Source organism: Pleurodeles waltl, chromosome 11 (assembly GCF_031143425.1).
Source record: "Pleurodeles waltl isolate 20211129_DDA chromosome 11, aPleWal1.hap1.20221129, whole genome shotgun sequence".
In the NCBI taxonomy this organism is placed as follows: Eukaryota; Metazoa; Chordata; class Amphibia; order Caudata; family Salamandridae; genus Pleurodeles; species Pleurodeles waltl.
The window spans coordinates 215,079,285-215,105,533 of record NC_090450.1 but is presented as its reverse complement, the minus strand read 5'-3'; positions in this window follow the sequence as shown (position 1 = coordinate 215,105,533).

Genomic DNA, 26,249 nt, shown 5'->3' with positions numbered 1-26,249 from the left:
TCAGGGTCATGGTGGAGGAAATCGTCCGGGTAGAGCCACAGCTATTTGAATCACAGGTGCAGCAGACATCCATTGCAAGGAAGATGGAGCTATGGTGCAGAATTGTCAACAGGGTCAACGCAGTGGGATAGCATCCAAGAACTAGGGATGACATCCGGAAGAGGTGGAACGACCTACGAAGGAAGGTGCGTTCTGTGGTCTCCAAACACCAGATTGCAGTACAGAGGACTGGCGGTGGACCCCCACCTCCACCCCCACAACTAACAACATGGGAGGAGCAGGTCTTGGCAATACTGCATCCTGAGGGCCTTGCAGGAGTAGCAGGAGGACTGGACTCTAGTAAGGCAAATCTTTACTACTTTATCCCCCACCCTACCTGCATGCCATCACATACCCCACCCGTACCCTCACACCCATCACCCCAACAACCCACAGATACCCCACCAACACAACCCACGCATCCCAAAAACAAGCCCTGCATTTAACACCAATGCATGGACACCCATCACCAAAGCATGTCCAGTACAGATACCCACAAAGACACCAAACCGACTATCACACAAGGACCAAACCAAGAATGCAAGCACAGGAGTAGAGGGTCACTCACCCATTACACACGATGACACACACAGATGCAATAATCATACTTTTACACCCCTACAGTACCCCTACCCAACGTCACAGGACAGGAGGTGCCAGGCATATCCAGTTCCCCCACAGAAGAGATCCACATTGATGACAGCAGCTCTGCACAACTGGATCAAGATGACCAGCCCGGTTCATCAGGGACCTCAGGACAGTCGGTTCCCCTGACACAGTCACAAGCCACAACAGAGCCTCCCCCCTCAGGAAACACCACCACAGCACCCACCCAGAGGGCCCATCCCTCTGTCCCCAGGACACGTCAATCAGCAGTGTGTCCACCACTACAGGGAACCCAGGCAACCACACTAACTCAGGACAATCAGGGACCTGGGGGAGGTGGCAGTGGGCACACGGTTCAGGGGACAGAGGCACAGGACAACAAGAAAGCTGTGAGGACTGCTGTGCGACAGGGGGAGGACTTGCCCAGGGAACCTGCTCCTGCTCTCTAAGAGGCACTCTCCAACATCATGGGAGCTTACCATCATTCCCAGGAGACAATGGCAACAGTACTGGCCAAGTTTCAGGAGACCCAGCGGCTGCAGGAGGAACATTACCTTGGTATCAGGGAGGACTTGAAGCCCATTAACAACACCCTGGTTACCATTGCAGGGATGCTGCAAGACCTTGTCAACCCCAGGATGGACACAGTGGCACAGCAAGGGGCCCCTGACACTAGCCTGGATGATAAACATCCCTCCATCTCTGCCGGCACTAGTGGACAGGAGGCACCACCACAGGAACACAACACCAGCACCCCACCCTCTGCAGATAGAGAACCACCCTGCAAACGGTCCCTGAGATCCAAGAGCAAGACAGAGAACATTGCCAAGACCCAGCCAGGAAATGCCCCCCCCCCCCCTAAAAGTCACCCTTCTGTCCCACTTTGTCACCCTGTCCATCCTTAAACTGCCATTGCTCCACTCCCTATGCCCCTTTGGACAATGCACCTGTGAAACAAATAGACTGGACTCTGCCATGGACATTCCTCCACCATCCCCCCAGCACATTTTACAAACCCCTCCACTTATTAGCACAGATATAAACACACTTCAATCACAAAACAATCTGAAGTTAGTCTGTGCTTCCACAAATGTGTAATTGCAATAACCAAGGAATATAGCAATGTCAATTTACTTGTGCACATACCAATGTAACACAGCTGTAGGCCAGGAGGAAATATAGCAGAGGGCACAAAGTGAGACCCACATCTGTGAAATGGAAAGACAAAGTGACAAGTCAGGGTCCATACACTGAGTGAAAATGACAGACTTATGCTAGCTCCAACAATTGTATAAGATGTGGGAGGCAGTGACATCTTACCTGTGCCTCACTGGAAGTATTGCATGATTATGTTGTTTCGGTTGTCGATATCCTCTTCTTCTGCCTCCTTTTCTTCACTGCCCACAGGCTCCACAGCTGCCACAAGACCACCACCTGGCCCACCCTCCTGCAGAAATGGAACCTGCTGTCGCAAAGCCAGGTTGTGCAGCAAACAGCAGGCCACGATGATCTGGCACACCTTCTTTGGTGAGTAGTATAGGGAACCACCTGTCATATGGAGGCACGTGAATCTGGCCTTCAGGAGGCCGAAGGTGCGTTTGATCACGCTCCTAGTTCACCCATGTGCCTCATTGTAGCTTTCCTCTGCCTTGTCCTGGGATTCCTCACTGGGGTCAGTATCCATGACAGGTTGGGGTAAACAGAGTCACCTGCAAATATCGAGGGACAACTGTTAGACACACACTAACCCGTAGGGACAACCCCATACCCATACACCTATTTACACTGTATTGGGTCCTTGGCCTCACCTATTAGCCACACAAAGTGCCTCCGGAGTTGCCCCATCACATAGGGGATGCTGCTATTCCTCAAAATGTAAAAGTCATGCACTGAGCCAAGAAACGTGGCATTCACATGGAAGATGTACTGGTCTGCCAAACACACCATCTACACATTCATTGAATGGTAGGTCTTCCGGTTTCTGTACACCTGTTCCCTCCTGTGTGGGGGTACTAATGCCACATGTGTCCCATCAATGGCACCAATGATGTTGGGGATATGTCCCAGGCCAAAGAAGTCCTCTTTCACTGTGTGCAAATCCTCCACCTGAGGGAAAACGATGTAGCTGCACATGTGTTTCAGCAGGGCAGACAAGACTCTGGACAACACGTTAGAGAACATTGTCTGGGACATCCCTGAGGCAATGGCCACTGTTGTTTGAAAGAAACCACTTGCCAGGAAATGGAGTACTAACAGGACCTGCACTAGAGGAGGTATCCCTGTGGGATGGCGGATAGCTGACATCAGGTATGGCTCCAACTGGGCACACAGTTCCTGGATTGTTGCACAATCAAGTCTGTATGTGACCAGGATGTGTCTCTCTTCCACTGTCAACAGGTCCACCAGGGGTCTGTACACCGGAGGATGCCGCCATCTCATCACCTGCCCCAGCAGACGTGACCTATGGAGGAGAACAGCGAGCAGAGAGTCAGCCAACACAGAGGTATCACAAAATGTCATTTTCAGAAATGTATTAATCTGCAATGTGCCTGTAACTGTGTGTATTCCAGGCCTAAATAGGTGTGGCACAGTTATTATTAATGCCATGTGGCCCCCTGAAATGGTGGCTGCCTGACCTGTAAGGTGGGACAAGGGGATATGAGGTAACTGCGCTGGCGTTCCACACCGTCGCGGTGGGCGGTCGAAGACCGCGGCGCAATTCAGCATTGGTTATCATTGGGCCCTATGGGTCCGAGGAGCCAATGCCGATGTACGCCGGCGGTGACGGTACGCACCGCCGCGGACGTGACAGCCATTTTCTGTCTGTTCACTCACTTGATACCTGACCTTCAACAGGAGAGGACCTACACTGCAAGTGCTTCTGTGACATGTGTCTGGAAGCGACAAAGGCTCATGTGTCTGGGGAAAGGGCCTCTGCCTTCACTTCAGAGGAGTTGGAGAAGGTAGTGGATGGGGTCCTCCCCCAGCACATGCAACTGTACTGTCCTCCAGACAAACAGGTGAGTACACTGTAAGCATGCTGAATGGGCAATGCCTGCTTTGAGTAGTGTGGCTGGAAGATACATGGGGGGGCCTGAGGCGTAAATGTGTGGATGGTAAGTGTATGTGCGTCATGGCATGGGTGGGAACTGATGGGCAATGAGTACCATTTCTCTACGTCAACGCCCACCAGAAGGATATTTGGCGTGCCATCGCCAAGGACTTACAGACCCTGGGGGTGTACCACAGATGGAGCACCACTGCCATAAAAGATGGGAGGACCTGCGCCGCTGGAGCCAGAAGACGGCGGAGGCCCAGCTGGGGATGGCCTCCCAACGTGGGAGGGGCGCCCGTCGCACCATGACCCCCATGATGTTCCAGATCATGGCAATGGCCTATCTGGAGTTGGATGGGCGCTTGAGGGCATCACAGAAGCCACAAGGGGGTGAGTACACTCTCATTCAGCTGACTCTGCGCACATTACGAGGTGTCTGGGCGGGGGAGGTGGGCAGTGGGTTCCCCTAGGCCAGGGCGATCTTGGTAGGCAAGGTCCCTTGTGAGGCACCTAGTCAGGCTCCTGTGACTTCAAGGTGTGCAGCAATTGGGCTTAGGCCTCATACCCCATGGGCATGTGAAAAATCTAGGAACTATAAGTGCATGGAGTATTGCAGAGGGCTGCTCACTGTTGTGTCCGCAAACTGTAGTGGTGTTGCATGCATTGAACATGTCTTTCTTCTGTCTTTCCCCCCCTTTTTGTGGTCTCCCTGTTCTTTTGTGCAATAGCATCTTCAGGCGGAGGAGCATTGGCACCGGAGCAGGAGGGAGCTGCATTCCACTTGGCCCTGGAGGGTGAAGCTACGGAATCTGAAGCCACCAGTGGGATGGAGGGCGAGGGGAGCTCCATGGCGGGGACAGGAGCAGAGACCAGCGACTCCTCCTCTGATGGGAGCTCCCTTACTGTGGCAGGCCCCTCTGTGCTCACCGCATCAACAGGTACAGCCGCCACCCCCCTACCAGCACCGCCCTCCCTGCAGCCCCTCAGCATCTATCCCGTGCCCTCTCACCCAGGAGGGTGGGCATCTCCTTCGCCCCAAGGCACCTCAGGCCCTGCACCAGACAGCCATGCTGCCCTCAGTGAGGAGGCTATTGACCTCCTGAGATCCCTCACTGTAGGGCAATCTTCCATTCTGAATGCCATCCAGGGTGGTGAGAGGCATTTGCAACAAACAAGGCAGCCCAACAGCGAGCTTTTCTGGCTCTGGTCCTCAGCACTGATGGCAGCCATTGTCCCTGTGTCCAACCTCACCCCTCCAACCTCCTCCACCCAGACCCAATCCCCTGTACCTCAGCCTATCCCAAGCACACCATCAGACCAGCATGCACAGACATCAACACACAAGAGTGGCTCAGGCAAACATAAGCACCACACATCCCCCAAGCACTCACACAAGCAACATACCCATGCACACATACCAACATCCACTTCCTCCACTGTGTCCCCCTCCTCCACGTCTCCTTCCTTCCTCCCAGTCTCGTCTCCACTCACACCTGCATGCACTATATCCTCAGCCACTTCCTCCATCACCAGCATGCCCATCAACACACACCGCTCACGTGCAATCACCACCCCACTACCATTCACACATCCTTAGTGTCCTCTCCCAGTGTGTCTGTGAGCCCTCCTCCCAAAGTACACAAACGCAGGCACACACCCACCCATCAGCCATCCACCTCACAACAGCCTCCAGCCCATGCACCTTCACCCAAATTCAGCAGACGTCCACCTCCTACAACCACTACCTCTTCCTTCACTCCCAAACCCCCTCCATCTACCTGTCCCAGTGTGTCTAAAAAAACATTCCTGGCTAACATTGACCTCTTCCCTACACCTCCCCCCTCCTTCCCCTAGGGCTAGGCTTTCCAGGTCCCAGCCCAGCACCTCAGCCACCACATCCCCAGGCACAGTGGTGCCAGCAACTGCGGGGTCATGGAGTGCACCAACCATCAGGGCTGCCAGTGTGCCACGTAGTGAGGGCAAGGACATTCCGCCACCTGTCAATGTGAAAAAGTTGCCCACATCCCAGAGGGAGAAGCCGCAACCACCAGCCACCAAGGGGTCAGCGAGAACGAAAGGGGATAGTGGCAAGACAACTGCGCCACCATCAAAGGTGGGGAAGGGCCAAAAACAGAAGGGCAGGTCAGGAGAGGGAATGGTGGCACAGATTGAGGGACCAGTGTCACCCCTTCTGTCCACGTCCACGCCAACCTGTACGGCGGCGAACACCACCACCTGCACCACCACCTGCACCGCCACCTGCACCGCCTCTGGCACGTCTACAGCCGCTTCCCCAGTGGACAGACGTCAGAGGCTGCAGGAGACATCTTGCTTTCTCCCTCAGCAGGTGCTCACACATGCCCTGCCGCCACAGACCCTGCCACCAATACCGCCACCACAGACCCCGCCGCCAGCACCGCCACCACAGACCCCGCCGCCAGCACCACCACCACAGACACCGCCATGACAGACACCACCACAAGCACCACCAGCGCCCCGCAACATCCTCGGACAGTGGCACCACTGCTGACATGCCCCCCATCGCCAGTGGTCAGCCTTCTGAGGCTGGTGGTGAGTTCCAGGACCCTGGGCAGCTTCCATGAATCATTACTATCATCGCTGTTGGCACCTGCAGGTGGAATGCGAAGCCGCAGCAGTGTGGGGTATGTCACTGCCTCCATGGCGTATCATGCTACCTGTACCTCGCCAGTGTCGTGCCACGCACACCCAGGTGAGTGTATTGTACCGGCCACACTGCACATGTAGCACTCTGGGCACCAGGCCCCCTCCAGAACCAGTGGAGAGATACATCCACTACCTCAGTACTTGGCAGGATGAAGCACTCTGGGCACCAGGCCCTCTCCAGAACCAGTGGAGAGATACATCCACTACCTCAGTCCTTGGTAGGATGAAGCACTCTGGGCACCAGGCTCCCTCCAGAACCAGTGGAGAATGACATCCACTTGAGAGACTGTGGCTTTGCACTCCCCAGGATAAAGCAGTGGGCAAACCACCCACTGGAGAGACTTGAGAGACTGTGGCTTTGCACTCCCCAGGATAAAGCATTAGGCAAACCACCCACTGGAGAGACTTGAGAGACTGTGGTTTTGCACTCACCAGGATAACGCAGTGGGCAAACCACCCACTGGAGAGACTTGAGAGACTATGGCTTTGCACTCCCCAGGATAACACAGTGGGCAAACCACCCACTGGAGAGACTTGAGAGACTGTGGCTCTGCACTCCCCAGGATACAGCAATGGGCATGGACCCCCCTTGTGCAGCAGTGGCGTTGTGCGTTCATCAGGCTGAGGTAACCCCCCATCCACCTCCCCCTGAGGTGCCTGTTTCATTTCGATCTGATGCCCCTCCAGTATTCTCTCCGTTTCCAGTCAGGTATCTAGTGTGGGCTTCACCCATGCATTTTGGGCCCAGTGGTCCATGGACAATGATTGGCGCACTATCCGGACTTGTGTAGTTGGTGTACATAATTGTATTTACTGGATTTTGAACTTTGATAATGAGATTTCACATGATTACATTTGTTCAAATCATTTCCTTTTGTCCTTGCGTTCTTCCAGGGGGTGGGGGGTGTATGTGTACTGTTGCTGCATGTATTTGTGTGTATGGTGTTGTGGGTGAGGGTGGGGGTGGGGGTGGGGGTGTTGCGTGTTGCATGTGTGTGTGTCACTCTCTTTTCCCTCCTCCCTCCCCTGTGTTGTAGGTGCAGTACTCACCGTGGTCGTCACCGCCATCTTTGGTGCTCCTGATAGAAGAGAAGGAAGACCAGCATTGGCAGTATCAGCAATTCGGGCTTCATGGCGTTCTGGTTCCTCGCGGGGTGTGGAGAGGTGAGTGTTTTCCCTTCTGTGTACTGTTTCCGCTGTATTTTTGTTCGCGTTGGTTCCGTCCCGGAAAAGGTGGCAGATAGGCATCTTGTGATAGGGTGGGTGGTACATTGTCTTCCGCCTGTCTGTTGGCAGTTACCGCCGCAGTGTTTGTTTGTACCGCTGTGGCAGTGGGAGTGTTAAAGTGGCTCTCTATGTTGACGGTTTCCGCCATGGTCATGATTCCATTTTATTTTCCGCCAGACTGTTTGTGGTATTACCGCCGCTTTAACACTCACCGCCAGGGTTGTAATGTGGGCCATAATTCTGTTGCATTCCCTGATCTACCAGTGATGGTACATCTGGGAATGCAGCAGAATTAGTAAGTAGATGTGTGGGAACACTGAAGCTCCACCCACATAAGGCTACCACCAACAGGGTAAAGCAAGGTAGTGACTTGCACTGCCTTGTGTTACACTAGAATTACGAAGCCATGCACTGCGGTCCTAAGAGACATGGTAAATCTGAATATAGGTTTTGCATTGCCTTGCTTGGAGCAAGGGTGACGCAAAACTATGACAAATCAGGCCCTTGGTTTGTGCTTCTACTTATTATGCAGTTCCCTGGGAATTGGTGGCTATTTAGTTTGGACGTAAATACAGTGCATGTATTGAGTTGGTAGGGGTACCACCTCTAAAATTAATAATTCAATTCCTAACAAGGGCCTATGTAACAAGGGAGCAAGGGAGTACACAATTTGATATTTCCACAGTAAATATGTGTTTGAGATATAAATATGTTTCTCTCAAAGTGGAGACAATATGACTTCTATGTTCTCTGTGGCTCACACTCACAACACATATAAATTAAAAGATACTTTGAACACCATCTTCTAGTAATCACAGATCCCCTTAGGCCCCACACTTCTAGAATGCATGAATAGATCAGGAAGGCTTGCTGCCCTGTGGTTGTTTGTTCAACTGCCCCTTATTCTTCCCGGTGCATATACCTGTGCATTTGTTTTTACAACTGATCATGTTCATATTATAACGGCTCATCTGGAGGTGCTGGAGCAGATGGATTGCTGTGGGTGTGATGTGGAGTTCCTATCTTCAGGGAATGCAAGGATACAGTCCTGGCCAAATACTGGGCCTGCCACGCTCAAAAGCAAGAGCTAAGGGCAGTGGAACCTTCATGTTCAAACTGGCTGCAGCCTACAGCAGAAACAGATACATCATGAAGATGACAGAGGAGCATACCCCCAGAAGAATGCCTTTGGCATATAGTTAAAGATAGAGGTTTGCCACACAGGCTATTCAACTTTTTCCCTCTCCTGGTAGCTCTTAGTACAGCAACAATGATACTTTCTACCTAGGGCATATAGTGAGATCAAGTGTTTTTTGGGATCCAATATGTGTCTTTGATTTGGTGCTTTTTGCACAGCTATTCCGGGCAGCTAATTATAGACTGCGGACAATCACAGGAGGGTTTGAAGCATCTGTGCCTTAACTGTTTTTGTGTTGAGTAGGGTAAGGTTCTTTTTGCCCCAGGTGGTCTACCCCCTTGTTCTTGTGTCAAAGCAGAATTATGCTTTCTTCTTGAGTCGTAGGGTCTATGCTTTACATGCTAGCTCCCTACGCAGCATGCAAAGGACACAGAGGGAGCAAATTACTTTGCTACAGGTGAGGGCAAGCAGCCAGTCTCCTGTCTCCCTGTAGTAGTCCACATGCTGTTCTTCTCTAAGTTTATCAAACCAGAGGTGTGAAGACAAAATCCTCTCCCTGCTCAATTTAATTGTTTAATGAGCCAAACAAGGAAGACAACCTGGCTATGGGATGGGGAATGAGCAGTACTGGAGCATATGGGAGACAAAAACAGACAGCTTACTGATCCCTAACAAGGCCATTACTCGCACTTCTTGGACCTAGGGGAAGGGAGTGAGGGTCAAATCATGACAGATTATGCATATTCACCAGTGAAGATTAGTAGGTAATCTCCTATGCCTGGGTGAAGATTCAAAATGTTATATTCCACAACTAGTAATCAGCTGCCATTATCTGTTAGTCAAGCAATAGCTTGACAACACCACTACATTTTCAACAATGGTGGAACAGCGGCATGCCTTTACAATGACGTCTGAACAACGAAAGCGTCTTTATATTCCTTTACCACAAACAACTTTATAATGAAAGTGTAGGTATTTTACAGGTAAGACCATTATTAAATATCTATCTATCTATCTATCTATCTATCAATCTATCTATCTATCTATCTATCTATCTATCTATCTATCTATATGTATATATATATATGTAAATATATTGATATCTATCTATATGTGTAAATATATATATATCTATCTCTATATATATATATATATATATATATATATATATATATATATATATATAGAGAGAGATATAGGGAGAGAGAGAGAGAGATATCTATCTATATGTGTAAATATATATATATATATAGATATATATATATCTATATATATTTAGATATAGATATATACAGATATATATATAAATATAAAATTTTTTTATCTAAAAAAACAAGGTTACACGGACATTGTAGTTAGACTCTAAATGTAATCACACAAAAGCATAGATATACAGCAGTTATAGTTATGGTTAGCTGACTCTAAGGTAACAATAAATCAAGCACGTTTCTTAATATTCCATGTCCTAACTCTAACGTCCCTGTATTCTTTGTTTTTTTCAGTGAATTTGTAGAATTTTTTTAACATTAAGTAATTTAAATGACTTTACGATAACACACTGTGACAGACCGAACAGGATGAGGACAACTGAAACAAGAAGTTGTGGTGCTCAGGTAAGTGTTTTATTGTTCTCTAAACAAAAGGATAAATCAAGTGTGAGTCCGTTCTGCTGTTACTCTTAGTCTCTCGTGAAGTTCTTCTTGGAAATGATGTATCTTTCCCCTTTCTTCTCTTTAGGTGGAGGCACTGTCAGTCTCTCGGACGTCCCATGTGGATATCAGGAAAAGAAATAAGGAAAACGAGGGTAAGTGGGACGTTAAGAGATACGTCTTTCTTATTAAATTTATCAGACTGGGGTAGACAACAAAGGGGAGGGGTGGTGTCTGTGTGGAACAGAGGGAAGTGCTTATTACTAATTTACTAGCGTGTTATTGTGTCCCTAGTGCTTCTTTGTGCCCTCCCACCTCTTCTCCCCATTCACACTCTACCCCTTCCCTAGTTCCCTTCCCCAGTCCCCTTCCCTGCTGTGCACCCTCTATTGGCCCAGAAGGACCGTACCTTCGTGAGCCACGACCCTCCGGGGCCGTGGCTGGCGTTGAGGTGGTCCTCCCTGAGGTAGGTTTCAACACGGCTTCCTGGCTCCAGTTCTCCGTCCTCCAGGTGGTGTTCCCTCTCTTGGTCTCTCGTCGCGCTTGCCGTCGGATCCCTTGCCTCGGTCTCCCTCCGTTCTTCGTCGTCTCCGTCTTCTTCCTCCTCGTCTCCGTCTCCTTCCTCCTCCTCCTTCTCTCTCTCCCTCCTTGCCGGCTCCACCGGCTTTTCATGGGCGACGTCTTTCCGTGGCCAATCCGTGGCCGGGAAACCTATCCAGGTTTCCCTGGCAACGTCCTGACGCCGGCCTCCATCGGGACGCGTCTCCCCGGTAACAGGGAGACGCGGAGATGACGTGTTAGAGGAGTCCGATACGTCATCTCCGGCCTCCCGTCTCGCGGTGATCGGGTTTACCCCGTCACATACCCCTTCCCAAGACAGGTCCTGCTCCAGGACCGAATCGGAAACAGGGAAGCGAGAGAGATAATCAGCAGGGATTTGCAAATTCCCAGGAACATGTCGGACCTGAAAGGAGAATGGTTGAAGTTCAAGGAACCATCTGAGAATCCGGGCATTCGTATCTTTATGAGCGGCCAGCCAAGTGAGGGGGGCGTGATCCGTAAAAAGTACAAAAGGCCGGCCCAACAGGTAATACTGTAGACAATCCACGGCCCATTTAATGGCCAAACACTCCCTTTCTATTATGGAGAAACGACGTTCCCGAAGGCCCAGTTTGCGGCTGATATACACAACGGCATGATCGAGTCCCTCTGCTCCAGGTTGCGTCAGAACCCCCCCGAGCCCCACATCGGAGGCATCAGTGTAAAGGTGAAAGGGTTTCGAAAAATCCGGGCATAACAATATGGGTTCTTTGGTTAAAGAGTTCCTCAAGCGTTCAAAACTAGAAGTTTGAATAGCAGAGAAAGGTAATAGTTGATTTGGATGTGATTTGGACAGGAGGTCCGTAAGGGGAGCGGCTAGAGTGGAATAGTGAGGTATGAAACGCTGATAATATCCTACTAGGCCCAAGAAAGAGCGCAAGTCTTTTTTAGTTTTCGGGAGAGGGGCATGTAAGATCGCGTCCACCTTCTGAGCTTGGGGTTGAAGTGTTCCCTGACTGATTCTGTATCCCAGATATGAAATGTCGGTTTTCCCGATAACGCATTTCTTGGGATTGGCTGTCAAACCAGCCTCGGTGAGTGCATTAAAAACTTGGCTTAGATGGTCTAAATGGTTTACCCAGGTATCGCTAAAAACAACTACATCATCTAAGTAGGCTGCTGAAAAAGCAGGGTATGGTTTTAATATATTATCCATTAACCTTTGGAAAGTGGCTGGTGCACCATGTAGTCCAAAAGGTAATACAGTAAAATGATACAGCCCGGACTGGGTGGAAAATGCCGTTTTTTCTTTATCTTCGGGGGCTAAGGGTATTTGCCAATATCCTTTGGTTAAATCTATTGTGGACATATATTTCGCCTTTCCTAGTTTCTCTAGGACATCGTCCACCCTAGGGATTGGATACGTGTCAAATAACGAATTCTCATTAAGTTTTCGGAAGTCTATGCAAAACCTGACCGTACCGTCAGGTTTTGGTACAAGAACTACGGGCGAACACCAGGGACTGGTAGAGGGCTCTATTACTCCTAGGGTCAACATTTTCTGTATTTCATCTTCTATAACCTGCTTCCTTGCTGCTGGGATGCGATAGGGTCTGACCCTGACTACTGTGTCGGGTTTTGTTCGTATTTTATGACGGATTAGTGTAGTTCTACCGGGGTCTTCTGAAAACAATTGGTGGTATTGCTGCAACAAGCGGTATACCTGCCTCTTTTCCGCTTCCGTTAATGCTTCGTCTATAGTGGGTAGGGTTGTTCCCTTGGCTAGTGTGGTAGGGCAAAATTCAATTTTCAATTCCTTACTCGGGCACAGAAGGCTAACCAATCTTGGGGCAGTGTCGGGTGTCTCGGGTGTCTCCCACTTCTTTAAAAGATTTACATGATATATTTGGGTTTTCCTGGGGTTGGTCGTTATTTCCACTAGGTAAGTTACAGGGGAGACGGCTCGGATGATTCTATGGGGGCCTTGCCATTTCGCAAGCAATTTATGTTCGGATGTGGGTCGCATGATTAAGACCTGTTCATCGGGTTGGAAAACTCTTAACTTACTCCCCTTATCATAATAATGCTTTTGGGTTCTTTGAGCCTGTTCCATATTGTCTCGTACTTCGTCCCATAATCCCTGTAAATGCGTTCTCAAGTTATGAGCATATTCCAACAATGGAGTCCCTCCCTCCATGGCTTCTTCCTCCCAGGCCTCCACCGCCATGTCCAGAAGGGAACGCGGTTGTCGCCCGAACACTAGCTCGAATGGACTATGCCCCGTGGAAGCCTGTTTGTGCGTTCGGATCGCGTATAACACCAATGGTAATTTCTGATCCCAGTCTCTCCCTGTGTCGTGCACAATTTTTCGAAGTAACGTTTTGATAGTACGATTATATCGTTCGACCAAACCATCCGTTTGAGGATGGTAAACGGATGTTTTGATCTGAGATATGCCTAAAGTTTTACACACTTGTTTCATCAAGGTGGACGTAAAGGGAGTGCCCTGATCGGTGAGTATTTCCTGAGGGAATCCCAGACGCGAAAACACCGTTATCATCGCCTGGGCTACGGTCTTTGTTGTCATACTGGTCAGGGGAATAGCCTCGGGGTATCGGGTAGCATAATCAACTATGACCAGTATGTAAGTGTGTCCTTTTGAAGAAGGAACCAAGGGTCCAACCAAATCCATCCCTATCCGTCTAAACGGAATATCTATAATGGGGAGGGGTATGAGTGGTGCTTTTTTTGGTTTACCTGGTTCAGTCAGTTGACACCTGGGACATTGGGCACAATATTTTCTTATGTTGGCAAAGACACCGGGCCAATAAAATCGCCTGAGGAGATATTCTTCTGTTTTGTCCCTCCCAAAGTGTCCCCCTCCCGGATGATTATGAGCGAGCGTAAGGATGTGATCCCTATAGTATTCAGGTACTATGAGTTGTTTTCTTTTTTCCCCTGTACGTGTGGTGTTTACCCGATATAGGAGATGATTTTTGATTAGGAAGTAGGGACCCACCTCATCCATTTCCTCTGACACTGCAGCTCTCCAGGCGTGAGACAGGGAGGGATCTTCTCTCTGTTGTTGAGCAAAACTGACAGGTGCTTCGTGGATTTCTGCTACCAATCCTCTTATGGTGTTCTGACTAGTACTATTTCGGAACTGTTCTCTTTCTATTCTTTTGTCCCTTCGGGTCAGTTTTCTACGGGTTATTGGACATTCAATTGTACTTTCTGAAAACGGGGCTTCACCCCACCAGTCCTGTGAGATTTTAGAGTCTCTAACCTGATCCAATAGTTCTTGAAAATGAAGGTAATCTGTTCCCACGATACAATCCTCGATCAATTTTGGCATTATCCCCATCGGGAGACTATCCCGGTAGGGCCCCCATTCTATCTGTAGTATTTTTAACGGGTATTGCTCCTTGTCCCCGTGAATACAACAAATATGTACCCACTGTCTTGTCTCTGAACCCAAAGTGGTTATCAGGTCTTCTCTTATCACGGACTGGCTGCACCCGGAGTCGACGAGGGCACACACATAACGTCCATTGATTTTTACAGTCTGCTTGAACTTGTGGTTACCCTTCCCTGTACATAGGACCCTACGCCTTGTAACCCCTATTTCCATCGGCTCACCTCCTTCGTGTTTCTGAGGACACATACGGGCGATATGTCCCCATTCCCCGCAGTGGTAACATTGGGGTCCCTGTACAGGGGGGCCTTCCGGTATTCTACGGGAAACTGTATTGTCCAGTGGATTCTTTGGGAGGGTTTTTATAGGTGGCAAGACAGGTTTTATGTTGGGCCGTGGTGGTATATTTCTTATGTCGGTGGAGCGATGATACGCGCAGGCCAAATCAATTGCCGTGTTAGTGTCTACTTTTGGATGCTGCCGTATCCAGTGTTTTGTGGCTAAGGGTAGAGCATCCAAGTATTGTTCCAATATAATTATTTGTATCACTTCTTCACGGCTATCGCCAATAGGCCCCAACCATTTTAAGGCCAAATCTTTTACCCGGAAATAAAATGTACGGGGGTCCTCATTTGGTCCCCACTTGACCTTGCGGAATTTCACCCGGTAGTATTCAGTATCATGCCCGACACGTTCCAAAATACTGGATTTTATATCCTTGTAGGGTGTGAGACCTCCGGGATTAGCAGCCTGATAGGCTGCTTGTAAGAGGCCAGTCAGTAACGGAGCAACATATTGTCCCCAGCGTTCTTCAGGCCATTGAGCTGACGACGCCACCCTTTCAAAGTTAGTAAAGAAAGACTCCGGGTCTTCTCCCTCTTGATATTTCTGCAATACTGAGCTGGGAACGTTCGGGTGGACTTTATTAGCGGCAATGGTCTCGGTTAATTTTGTCATGGCCGTTTCGTGTACCAGCTGGTTATTTGCAAGAATGGTGGCCTGGCTTTTCAAGGCCGATTGTAAAGCTTCTCTGTCCTCTTTTGCTTCCCGTTGGTGAGCCTCCCATACCAGCTGCAAATGTCTTTGTCCTTCTGCTAGCTGTTTGATCATATCCTCGAGGGAAGGGTTGTCACTCATTGTGTACCCTGTTCGGTTGTCGTAGGGCCCCTAAGGATCCCACTTCTGACACCACTGTGACAGACCGAACAGGATGAGGACAACTGAAACAAGAAGTTGTGGTGCTCAGGTAAGTGTTTTATTGTTCTCTAAACAAAAGGATAAATCAAGTGTGAGTCCGTTCTGCTGTTACTCTTAGTCTCTCGTGAAGTTCTTCTTGGAAATGATGTATCTTTCCCCTTTCTTCTCTTTAGGTGGAGGCACTGTCAGTCTCTTGGACGTCCCATGTGGATATCAGGAAAAGAAATAAGGAAAACGAGGGTAAGTGGGACGTTAAGAGATACGTCTTTCTTATTAAATTTATCAGACTGGGGTGGACAACAAAGGGGAGGGGTGGTGTCTGTGTGGAACAGAGGGAAGTGCTTATTACTAATTTACTAGCGTGTTATTGTGTCCCTAGTGCTTCTTTGTGCCCTCCCACCTCTTCTCCCCATTCACACTCTACCCCTTCCCTAGTTCCCTTCCCCAGTCCCCTTCCCTGCCGTGCACCCTCTATTGGCCCAGAAGGACCGTACCTTCGTGAGCCACGACCCTCCGGGGCCGTGGCTGGCGTTGAGGTGGTCCTCCCTGAGGTAGGTTTCAACACGGCTTCCTGGCTCCAGTTCTCCGTCCTCCAGGTGGTGTTCCCTCTCTTGGTCTCTCGTCGCGCTAGCCGTCGGATCCCTTGCCTCGGTCTCCCTCCGTTCTTCGTCGTCTCCGTCTTCTTCCTCCTCGTCTCCGTCTCCTTCCTCCTCCTCCTTCTCTCTCTCCCTCCTTGCCGGCTCCACCGGCTTTTCATGGGCGACGTCTTTCCGTGGCCAATCCGTGGCCGGGAAACCTATCCAGGTTTCCCTGGCAACGTCCTGACGCCGGCCTCCATTGGGACGCGTCTCCCCGGTAACAGGGAGACGCGGAGATGACGTGTTAGAGGTGTCCGATACGTCATCTCCGGCCTCCTGTCTCGCGGTGATCGGGTTTACCCCGTCACACACACCTAAAGGCACGCACATCCAGAATGCTTAGTTGCACTGCCTACCCTGAGGCCACGCCCCACAGCCTACTTTCTATACCCACCCAAGCCTGTGCCGCGCAAGGAGGGCCTGGATGCCAAATGGGTTAGGGTAGGAACACACTAACCCTGAAGCATTGATGCTGGGGCCCCCTCTGGGACCCCACCAATTTTTGCTACTAATTTGAAGCAAATTTGTGTATTTGTGTAACAAAAACTAAATAAGGCAAGCTTTCTGGCCTTCATGAGCAGAAGACCCAAGGGCAGATAGATTCCTGTCTAAAGGCTTCCTTTGAAGGAGCCAGTTAAGGCTTTACTGTCTGGCACCAGGAAGTTCCCCTGCCACTTGACTACAGTTCTTAAATTCCGACTAAAATCAAGACAGGATCTCAAGTTCATCCCTGTTGACACAAGTACGGGCTCCCGCGCTTGCTTTCAATGAAAACACCCCACGTGAACCAGGTCCTGGGGGCATTCTAACTTTTTTTAAATAAAAGGAAGGGGGAACATGGGAACCCCCTTCTAGGGTTATTTCCCACCACCCTAGGGCCAACCTTTTTTATTACTTTTGGAAGGGGGCTTAGTGTGCCCCCTTGTCAGGCCAATTTTGGCACCGGGACCCCATCTCCTGGAGCCCAGCCAGGTCCTGCAGGGTGCCTTGGCCCCACCTAGGGTATCTATTTTACTTTTATGTAGACTGCAGGAGATCATCAAGGCCCCAGTGGTCCCCGCATTTGTCCCCCCACCTGTGGGAGTGGGCATTGCTCCCACATGCTGGGAGCTGCTAAAAATGCACCTCCCTGTGTGAGGAAGCCATCTTTTCATCTCTTTCCCTGCCTGCATGACAGTGAGCAGGAAAGAGATGAAAACTCTGCTCACAGCAAGCGGGAGCAGTTTGAACACTCCGCTTGCTGGGAGCGGAGTTATGTTTGCTTTTGCTTGGTAGGAGATGTCACCACTCCCACCAAGAAAAAGCAAACAGCTATCTCCTGAGGATGGGAACCTCTGAAGATAGCAGAGCCGACCCTGGGAGCTTGGTGGTCCCCTGGGCCAATAATGGTTCCAAGAGGGGTCCACGTGGCGCCCCTCCTTTGATGTGCTTGGGCTTGCCCAGGGGCTGTGGACAACCGCCCTCCATGTTTTAATTTTAGACATTTGCCCTAGGGAGGAGGTGGTTGCTGGTGCCGGGGGTCAGCGCAGACCCCCTTTCTAATGTTTTTTTTGCCCAGGGAAAGTGATGGCCCTCTGGGTTTCTGAAAGCCCGGGGGTCCATGTGGCCCCCCCCTTCTTTCCAAAAAATCCCCACAGAGGTGGTGGTACCTGGGGCCTATGGGGATTCCACAGGCCACCCATATATTTTTTAGACGGTAGCCCTAGGGGGCTGGGGGTCTCTGGGGCTTAAGAAAGCCCTTGGAGGGGGGCCCAGTGTGACCCCTCCATTTTACTACATAAGAAATATATGTCCCTCAGGCCTGGCCTACCCAGGGGCTTAATTAAAAACAAGCGTGGGAGACTGAGCTTGTTTTCTTTTTTTTTAATTCATAGTGCAATTTCTCATCATTCATGAATTTCACCATGAATGAAAAAAAATGCTTTTTTTGCCCTGACAGGGTACTAGTGGGACCCATCAACCAAGGCTAGGGGAATAGGGTAAACATAACCTGCCCTCTTTTCTTTTCTTATTCATTTATTTTTTAGACTTGGCTTAAGTCAAGTCCCAAAATGGCTGATAACACTTCCTGGTTGAAGTGGTGGCAGCCAATCAGATCTCTTCAGGATATCTGCAGTATTCACGAAGTCGTTGCAACCCTAGACAAAGTTGGATTTCCTTTAAGTTCTCTAAAACTACTGAACAGATTTACAACAAATGGCAACAACTGTGCTTTCTGGACCAACAGCTACCTTTCTGCCAAATTAACTGTAATTCCATACAGCAGTTCGGGTTGTAGTAGGGTGCAAAATCCCTATGGGAATTAAAATGGGAAACACACTTTTTTTACCCCCTCCATTTTTCTTGGCCCCTGCTTGACAGATCACCCTGAAACGTTTCATGTACAACAAGCCCCTTGGACAATTTCATAGCGATTCATCAAACAGCATTAAAAATGCTTTTTCAGTGTAAATAGGTCCTAAATATTACTACCTACTGATGACTGCCAGTAGGTATATATATAAATATATGTGTGTGCCTGTGCGTCGGGGTGGGTATAGGGTGGGTATTTTTAGCGTTCTTTGAGTTGCAGAAGTAGTCTATTCGAACCTGATTGTTTTGCACTTTAGAAAATTATAATATATAGACTCTTCACCTGCTGCCCAGGCCCTAAATTCAAGTGCTTAGGGCTGTAGAAGCAACCTTTTTAGAAATGGAATGCATATGAAAGCATCCTTGTTTCCGCTGATAGAGATGCATATGGATTTTTCAACTTGAAGGGGCCCATTGCCAACACAGAAGAGTCTTTTTTCGATTTCAGAATAAGCTATTTTCTCCTGAAAACCTGTTAACAACGGCTTCTGAACACAATAGCTTAGAGCCAATTGCAATTACCTTCTGCATTATTCTGTGTGCTCAGTTCATTCCAAACCATTACCTGTAGTTACAGATTTACCATGCATGACAGTCAATTTACAATGTTATATGTCCTCAACAAGTGCCTCGTTCTACAGAATGTTTTTCAATAATCAAATAGGTTTTAACATAAAATAAGAACAACACTGTGCCAATTGGACTTGGTATCTCTTTGTAAATGTGCGTGCATTCTGGGGCACCTGGCCTTCAAACACTTCCGAAGCAGCGTAACCTGATATGCAGTAGTGATGCTAAAAACAGGTGACACTGTTTTTCTAGCATGTTCAATTATGCATCAGTTAAAAACTCCAACTTTAAAACACACAGCAGGTATTTGTTTAGTTCTAGTGTATACAAATGGAAACTCCACACTCTATAGTATTTAGATTAGATAGGTACTGCCCTATAATTTTATAGTTTGTTCTAGGGCCAACCTGGCCCGAGGGCATTAAAGCATTTTACAACAAAACTACCATAACCATTTATGTTTGTTGGTCACTTATGGTAACACACAGGTGACACAAAACATAGGTGACATTTACCAAGGTTGCTAGGTCTAAGGGCTAGAGGGTGGGAAGTTAGGTAATTGCTAATTACCAAACAATTAATATTTTCTTAATAGTTATGAATTGATTATTAATTATACTAATTGCCTAATAATTATATTGTTTTGTAATGTTTTATCTGTGAGTTGCTGGGTTTGTAGGGGTGTCGACTGGGAAGGTAATTAAGTAATAATTAATCAATTATCAATTATTTATAATTGTTAATTATTAATTTCATTGTCAATTATATAAATTGTGCTATACATATTTAATTGAGTTACATTTTAGATGCAGAATGGTGGGTTTGCAGGGGTATAGAATGGGAAGTTAAGTAATAATTACATAAAATGAATTATTACTTGTTAATTATTGAATTGATTATTAATTATGTAAATTGTGCTATACCTATTTATTTGTGTTACATGTTAGTTGCAGTATGCTGAGTTTCTAGGGGCATGTGGTGGGAAGGGAATTGGGTAAAAATTAATAAATATTATTTATTAACTGTTAATTACATATTTGAGCATCAATTGTGTGAATTGTGCTAAACGTAGTTGTTTGAGGTACATTCTATTTACAGCATGTTGTATTTGTAGGGGTCTAGGGCACAAAGCCAAATATATAATATCTTATTCGCACTTATTAATTATTCATTTTAATTGATTATTTAATTTATTTTAAATAGGTAAGTTATGGAACAGTTATTTTATTAGTTATGTTTTAGTTATGTTTTAGGTGAGGACTACTGGGTTAGTAGGGGCAGAAGGTGGCAAGGTAATGAATTAATAATTGAATGACAGTTATTTATTAATTAATAATAATTTTTTAAATAACGAATATATAAATTGATTATCTTTAGTTATTTTTTAAAATATATACGTATATATTAAGTTAATTATTTTTTATTAAGAATTATTTTTTATATATTCAAGGGGTTACTCATATATATACTGTTCAGTGAAGTATTTTCACTATTCTTTCTTAGACTGCTGTAGGAATAGTAAAATTATCAGCTTCGCGGTTCAAAACTTTTCCTGCTGTTGCTCTGTTTAGAATGGGAATATTAAATGTCACCCCTTGAAATCTAATGCTTTAACTACTGTTGCAGAGACTGTAGTGAGAATAGTAAAATGTACCCATCCAAAGCCCAACACTTCCCCTACTGTTGTCCTGATTGTGTTAGGAATAGTACATTTCACCCCTCTGTAACCCAATGCTTTCTCTACTGTTGCATGGTCCGGAGTAGGAATAGTAAATTTAACCTCCCCCAGAGTCTAACACTTTCTTTACTGTTGCAGTGACTGGAGTAGGAAGAGCAGGAATTGTACACCCAACTCCTCCATAGTCCAACACTTCCCTATTAGTGTGGTGACTGGAGTAGCAATAGAAAATGTAACCCCTATGAGCTTGAACACTCTCCCTACTGTTGTATTAACTAGAGTGGGAATAGTATAGGTAAGATTCTTAAACTGTAATAGTATTCATAATGGGCTGAACACATTTTATAGCATTAGCTGTTTATTTTTATTAATTTGTATTATTTGTTATTATTTTTAAATGTATATTGATGTTTTTACAGTTATGCAAATTGTAGATATACATATATTTTTTTTTCATTGAAAAAAACAAAGGTTATAGGGATATTATAGTTAGGTTGATATTTTACCCATACAAAACCACAGAAATTCAGCAGTTATAGTTAAACTTATCGTTATTCTTATCTTCAGACGCTATAACGTGTTGTCTAAAGTTACTTTCCAGCATGAGTTATCGTTTCTTTAGATAAGTACAACTATAGCTATAACTATAACTGTTGAATATCTATGGTTTCCAACATATGTAATTTATTTATATTGTGGGAGCACCCTAATATACATTTATCAATAATGCTTTTTAAATTTACAATGTACAATATACAAATATTATGTATTACACCTCCAATGGATATTACAATGTCCTATACATACCGCCCCAGTGGGCATGTACTGCCTGTGCTTGCACTTTCCCAAAAATTCAAATGGAGTTTTTAAACACTATTCAAATCATGCCCCAATGGGCAATATATCTTAGCTCCTTTGCTTCTTTAACCCCAACTCTCCATTTCCCCAATTTAACAAAATACACTAGAATTAACACAACCCAATAAAACAATTAAGAATTCTGTTAAAATTAATACCTACTGGTTCTTTACTGTAAAACAGTATAATATATCTAGATTCCATTATTTTGAGGTTTCATCTCTATTTCCTCCTCTTATATCATTTTTGATTCCGTCAATTACAAAGTATCTTAGATCTTACAGTCTTCCTCCATGTATTTCATTTATATGTCTTGCTGCCGGGTATGCATTATCTCTGGTTTTAATTACACGTAAGTGTTGAAATACCCATTTGTGGACCATTAAAGTACTATTTCCCCCATTATAGCCCTCATTACGACATTCCTCCCACCAATGTCATTCCGCCATCAGGCCACGCGGGCGGCCTGAACCCTGCCGGCCCTAATTTGAGTAACCTGCTGGGCTGATGGGCAGAAACAGTGTTTTCACCCACTGGCCCAGCAGGGAACAGGGCCTTAACTTTGCAGCCTGCTCCTAATGTGGCCGTCAGCAATGTGGCGGTGCAGCGGTTACAGCAGCACCCATCGCGCATTCCACTGCCCATAATTCGGGCTGTGGAATGCGCAATGGGGCTGTGCAGGGGGGCCCTTGCACTGCCCATGCCAAGTGCATGAGCAGTACAGGGGCCCCCAGAGTCCCCCACTCCTCCAGCCTCTACATGGTGGTGTAAATCGCCATGGACAGGCTGGCTGATGGAGACTCATAATTCCTAGGGCAGCGCTGCTTGCAGCGCTGCCCTGGCGGACTACAACCACCAGGACACTAGGCTGCAGGCTGACCGCAGCCTGGCAGTGTCGGTGGTCGGACCACGGCAGTCTGATCGCCACCGTGACCCTGGTGGTCTGGTGACCTCCAGGGTCATAATGACCCCAATAGTGTGTGATGGGTGCATCTCAGAACACACACCACATGATCACTCTTACAACCAAAAGGGGTTTCTTGAAAATTCAGTCTTCCCTCTTTATTGTCTTGACTTTCTTACATGCATTATCAAGTATCTCGCTCTTCCATGCAATCTTCCACAACCGTTTTCTTCTCCATGATAAACATAAAGAAGAAAAAGGTTGTGGAAAGATTGAAAGGAAGAGGGTATCGGAAAGATACTTGACAATGCATATAAGAAAGTTGAGACCATAAGGAGGGAGGATTTGAGTTTCAAGAAACCCCTTAAGAAGTCTAAGGGCCAGATGTATCAAAATATTTTTTATTTCTTAATATATATATATATATATATATATATATGTATATTATTACATATACTACATCTATAAATTAAAATGTTTAAAATGTACTACTCTAAACCCTAGTTATACTAAAAAGCAGTATGCTTTCCTTTTTCTGATGGTGTTAGTGACAATGATGATATTTGTTCCAAATATTTTGTACTTACTCTTATAAGTATAAGGACAGGATATTTTTGTAAACAATATATTTTACTAAATATGTGTGTCAATCAATGGTGTTTATTTCAATAGTTTGCCAGTGATCCTGACAAAGACATAGGATGTAGAACCCAAAAAGGTTTCATGATTGATGAACCTGGCAGGGTTCACTTTAATCAGAGTTGGTTAGCTAAAATTCAGATTAGCCAACTTTGTTGACTGGTAAAACAAACTGTGGAACTTTATTTTTTAAGAAAAAATATATAACAAAACTACATTTAAAGGAAAAATTCACCCAGTAAAGCTATTATGGGGGGATGGTTCATGGTTCACTCATTAGCAAAGTTGTGTGAAATCCATCAATTTTACAATTCGACTTCACACGGCTTCTCCAGGGAAATGTCATTTCCATAAAGTAATGCTACACTGTACCCCTGATTTAGACTGGAGCACAAACATTGATTGAGGCTAAAATACGTATTTGCATCTGAATTGGAATTCCACTACAGGCTCATATTAACCAACCTGCCCGTGTTTGACTGCATGATTTGTGGCAGGTAAATTATGGTGCAAATTGTTAAGACAAATAGCACATAGATAGCACTTTAGATGAGGGAAATCATGCACTCGTAGTACACTATTCCTCTGTACTGATGATTGAAACTCAGAACGATGTGATGACTGCACACACAGTAAATACATTGTTTTTGCTTGAAAATGCATTATTTAAAAAAAAAAATACAAGGAGAACCTCAATATAAGAGAAATGAAAGAGAAAGAAAAATCACATAAATATATCAATCAATAAATAGAAATGCAACTTAGAAAAGGTCTGTAGATGTTAACAAAGATATCGTATATCAATACAGTTATGAAAAGTAGTATTCTGATGAACAATAAATGAGTAAAACATAGCATTTTTTATATATTTGTCTATTTAGAGAAGAAAGAAAAGGGAGAAAAGAAAGAGAGGAAGACAAGAATTTCCTATTCTAAATGGGAAACAAGAAAGGGTTAAATGTATCTTTGTGATAAGCAGGAAAAGCAAAAATAATATGATTATGAGGGGGGTCAAACAATGCATTTACACCAGGAGGGTTATTCTTTCATCAAGATAAAAAGAATGAAAAAGGCCAACCATACAAAAATCTTGTTTGATTAGTTGCTGTGTAGAATTAAATTTGGCATCATCTAATCTATGATGATGACAAAGCATTTTCCACCATATAATTAAGGTATTTTCCTGTGCATTCTTCCAACAAAACATCATAACGTGCAATGCAATTGCTATTGACTTATCAACCAATTTTCCCCTTGTTTCAGAACTGCAAGTGAAAATGAACAAATATCACTGAGTTTGACTCATGCTCGTGACAAGGGTCAGCTGCCCAGAGGACAGTCGAAAAACATATAAAATATTATCACTGTTTCCTTCTATACCGGACCACCATTTACTATCAGTAGACATTCTGAACCAATGGGGTTAATGGGATTACAGTAAATATTTTCATAGATGTATGAGGCCTTTGTCTGAACTGAAAAATTAAAGTAGGGAATCTAGTATTTTGAGTCTGATCTGAAATTCAAGGGAATGACGGAGATTGTGGTAATTGGGCTTTAAGCAGTTGGCATTTAGGGAGAGGTGATATAGGTAATACAAATTTGTCTAGGAGTGTGGAAAAAGGAAGAAGACAACAATCTGAAAAAACCTGAGACACTGTAACAATATCCATCTGAAACCAGTCTTTCAATATTAGAACTGCATTGTTTAAGACAGTTATTATACCAAAAAGGGGACATCATAAAGTTGTCATCATCAGATCATAAACTTGTGATGAGAGATTTTGCTAAAACGCAAAAAGAGGCACAGCAAACTTTTTGGGAGGTTGTAAGATGGAAACCAAATTATGAAAGGAGAATAGGGTGCAAAGGGCGAGGTCTAAATGTTGCCAAAGAGCGGGGCTGAATCTTTGAAGAGAAGTCCAAATCTGTTTGAGTAAAAACAGAGTGATATTTCCTAAAATTAGGAAAATTCACCCCTCCAAGTACTTAGGGTTGTTGACGTTTATGAAAAAAAAAATATATATATATATATATATATTGATCTTCCTCAAAAAGGTCATCATGGAGGATTTGAAAAAAAGTTAATTATAGGTAAAATCATCATCTTTACAGTGTTCAACCATCCTCACCAGGAAAAAATAGAGGAAACCATTGTTGCGAGAGTGTCAGTATTATTTGCTCTGATTGACCTGAGTGGTATTATATAAAGATACAGAATATCTGATATCTAAGCATTGGATATTTGGATAACACAAAACAAAACTCAAGTCCTGAAACATTTCTTTATGACAGTATTTGTTAAGGGGAAGTACTTTTCATTTGTCAATATTTAGATTATGACCTGATACTAGCAAATATCCCCTCAAAAAATTGAAAGAAAATCTGGAAAAGTTTGCGTTGGGTCACAGGCAAAAAGAAGGACATCAGCAGTTGTAGTGGTGAATTTGACCTTAACATCTTCATGTTTAAAGCTGAGAACTTACTTGAACAACATACTTTTTCCTAAAACAGTTCAAGAGACATGATGAATAATAATGGTAAAAGAGGACAATGCAATTGAAAATAGGGGGGCTACTGGCCATTGATAAATGTAGAAGTGGTTAGTGGGGAGTAGTAGATATCTAAATACTTTAAAATTTCTAGCCTGAAACCATGGTATTTCGGGGCTCCAAACAAACAATCCCAGTTAATCCAGTCAAACGTTTTCTCTGAATCCAATGTAAAGGCTGCAACTGGGGAGATGCATTTTGAGGATATCTGATTAATACTTGTAAAGGTTCTGGAATTATCAGTTGTGCATCTCCTCTTGGTGAAGCCTCATATTTACATACAGAAACAATTTGGAACAATAAGGGTGCTATGCAAAGCCAAAATCTTAGAAAAATCCTACAATCTGTGTTAATGAGTGTCATAGGGCTGTACTTCCCACAGTGAGTTAAAGCCTTGTCTTTTTGGGATCAAACAAAGCATAGCCTCTTGGAATTAACCTTGTGCCTTACTTATGGAGAGAAAATGATGGAAGAGGGGCCTTTTCTTTAGGTGATTTAGATCCAGCA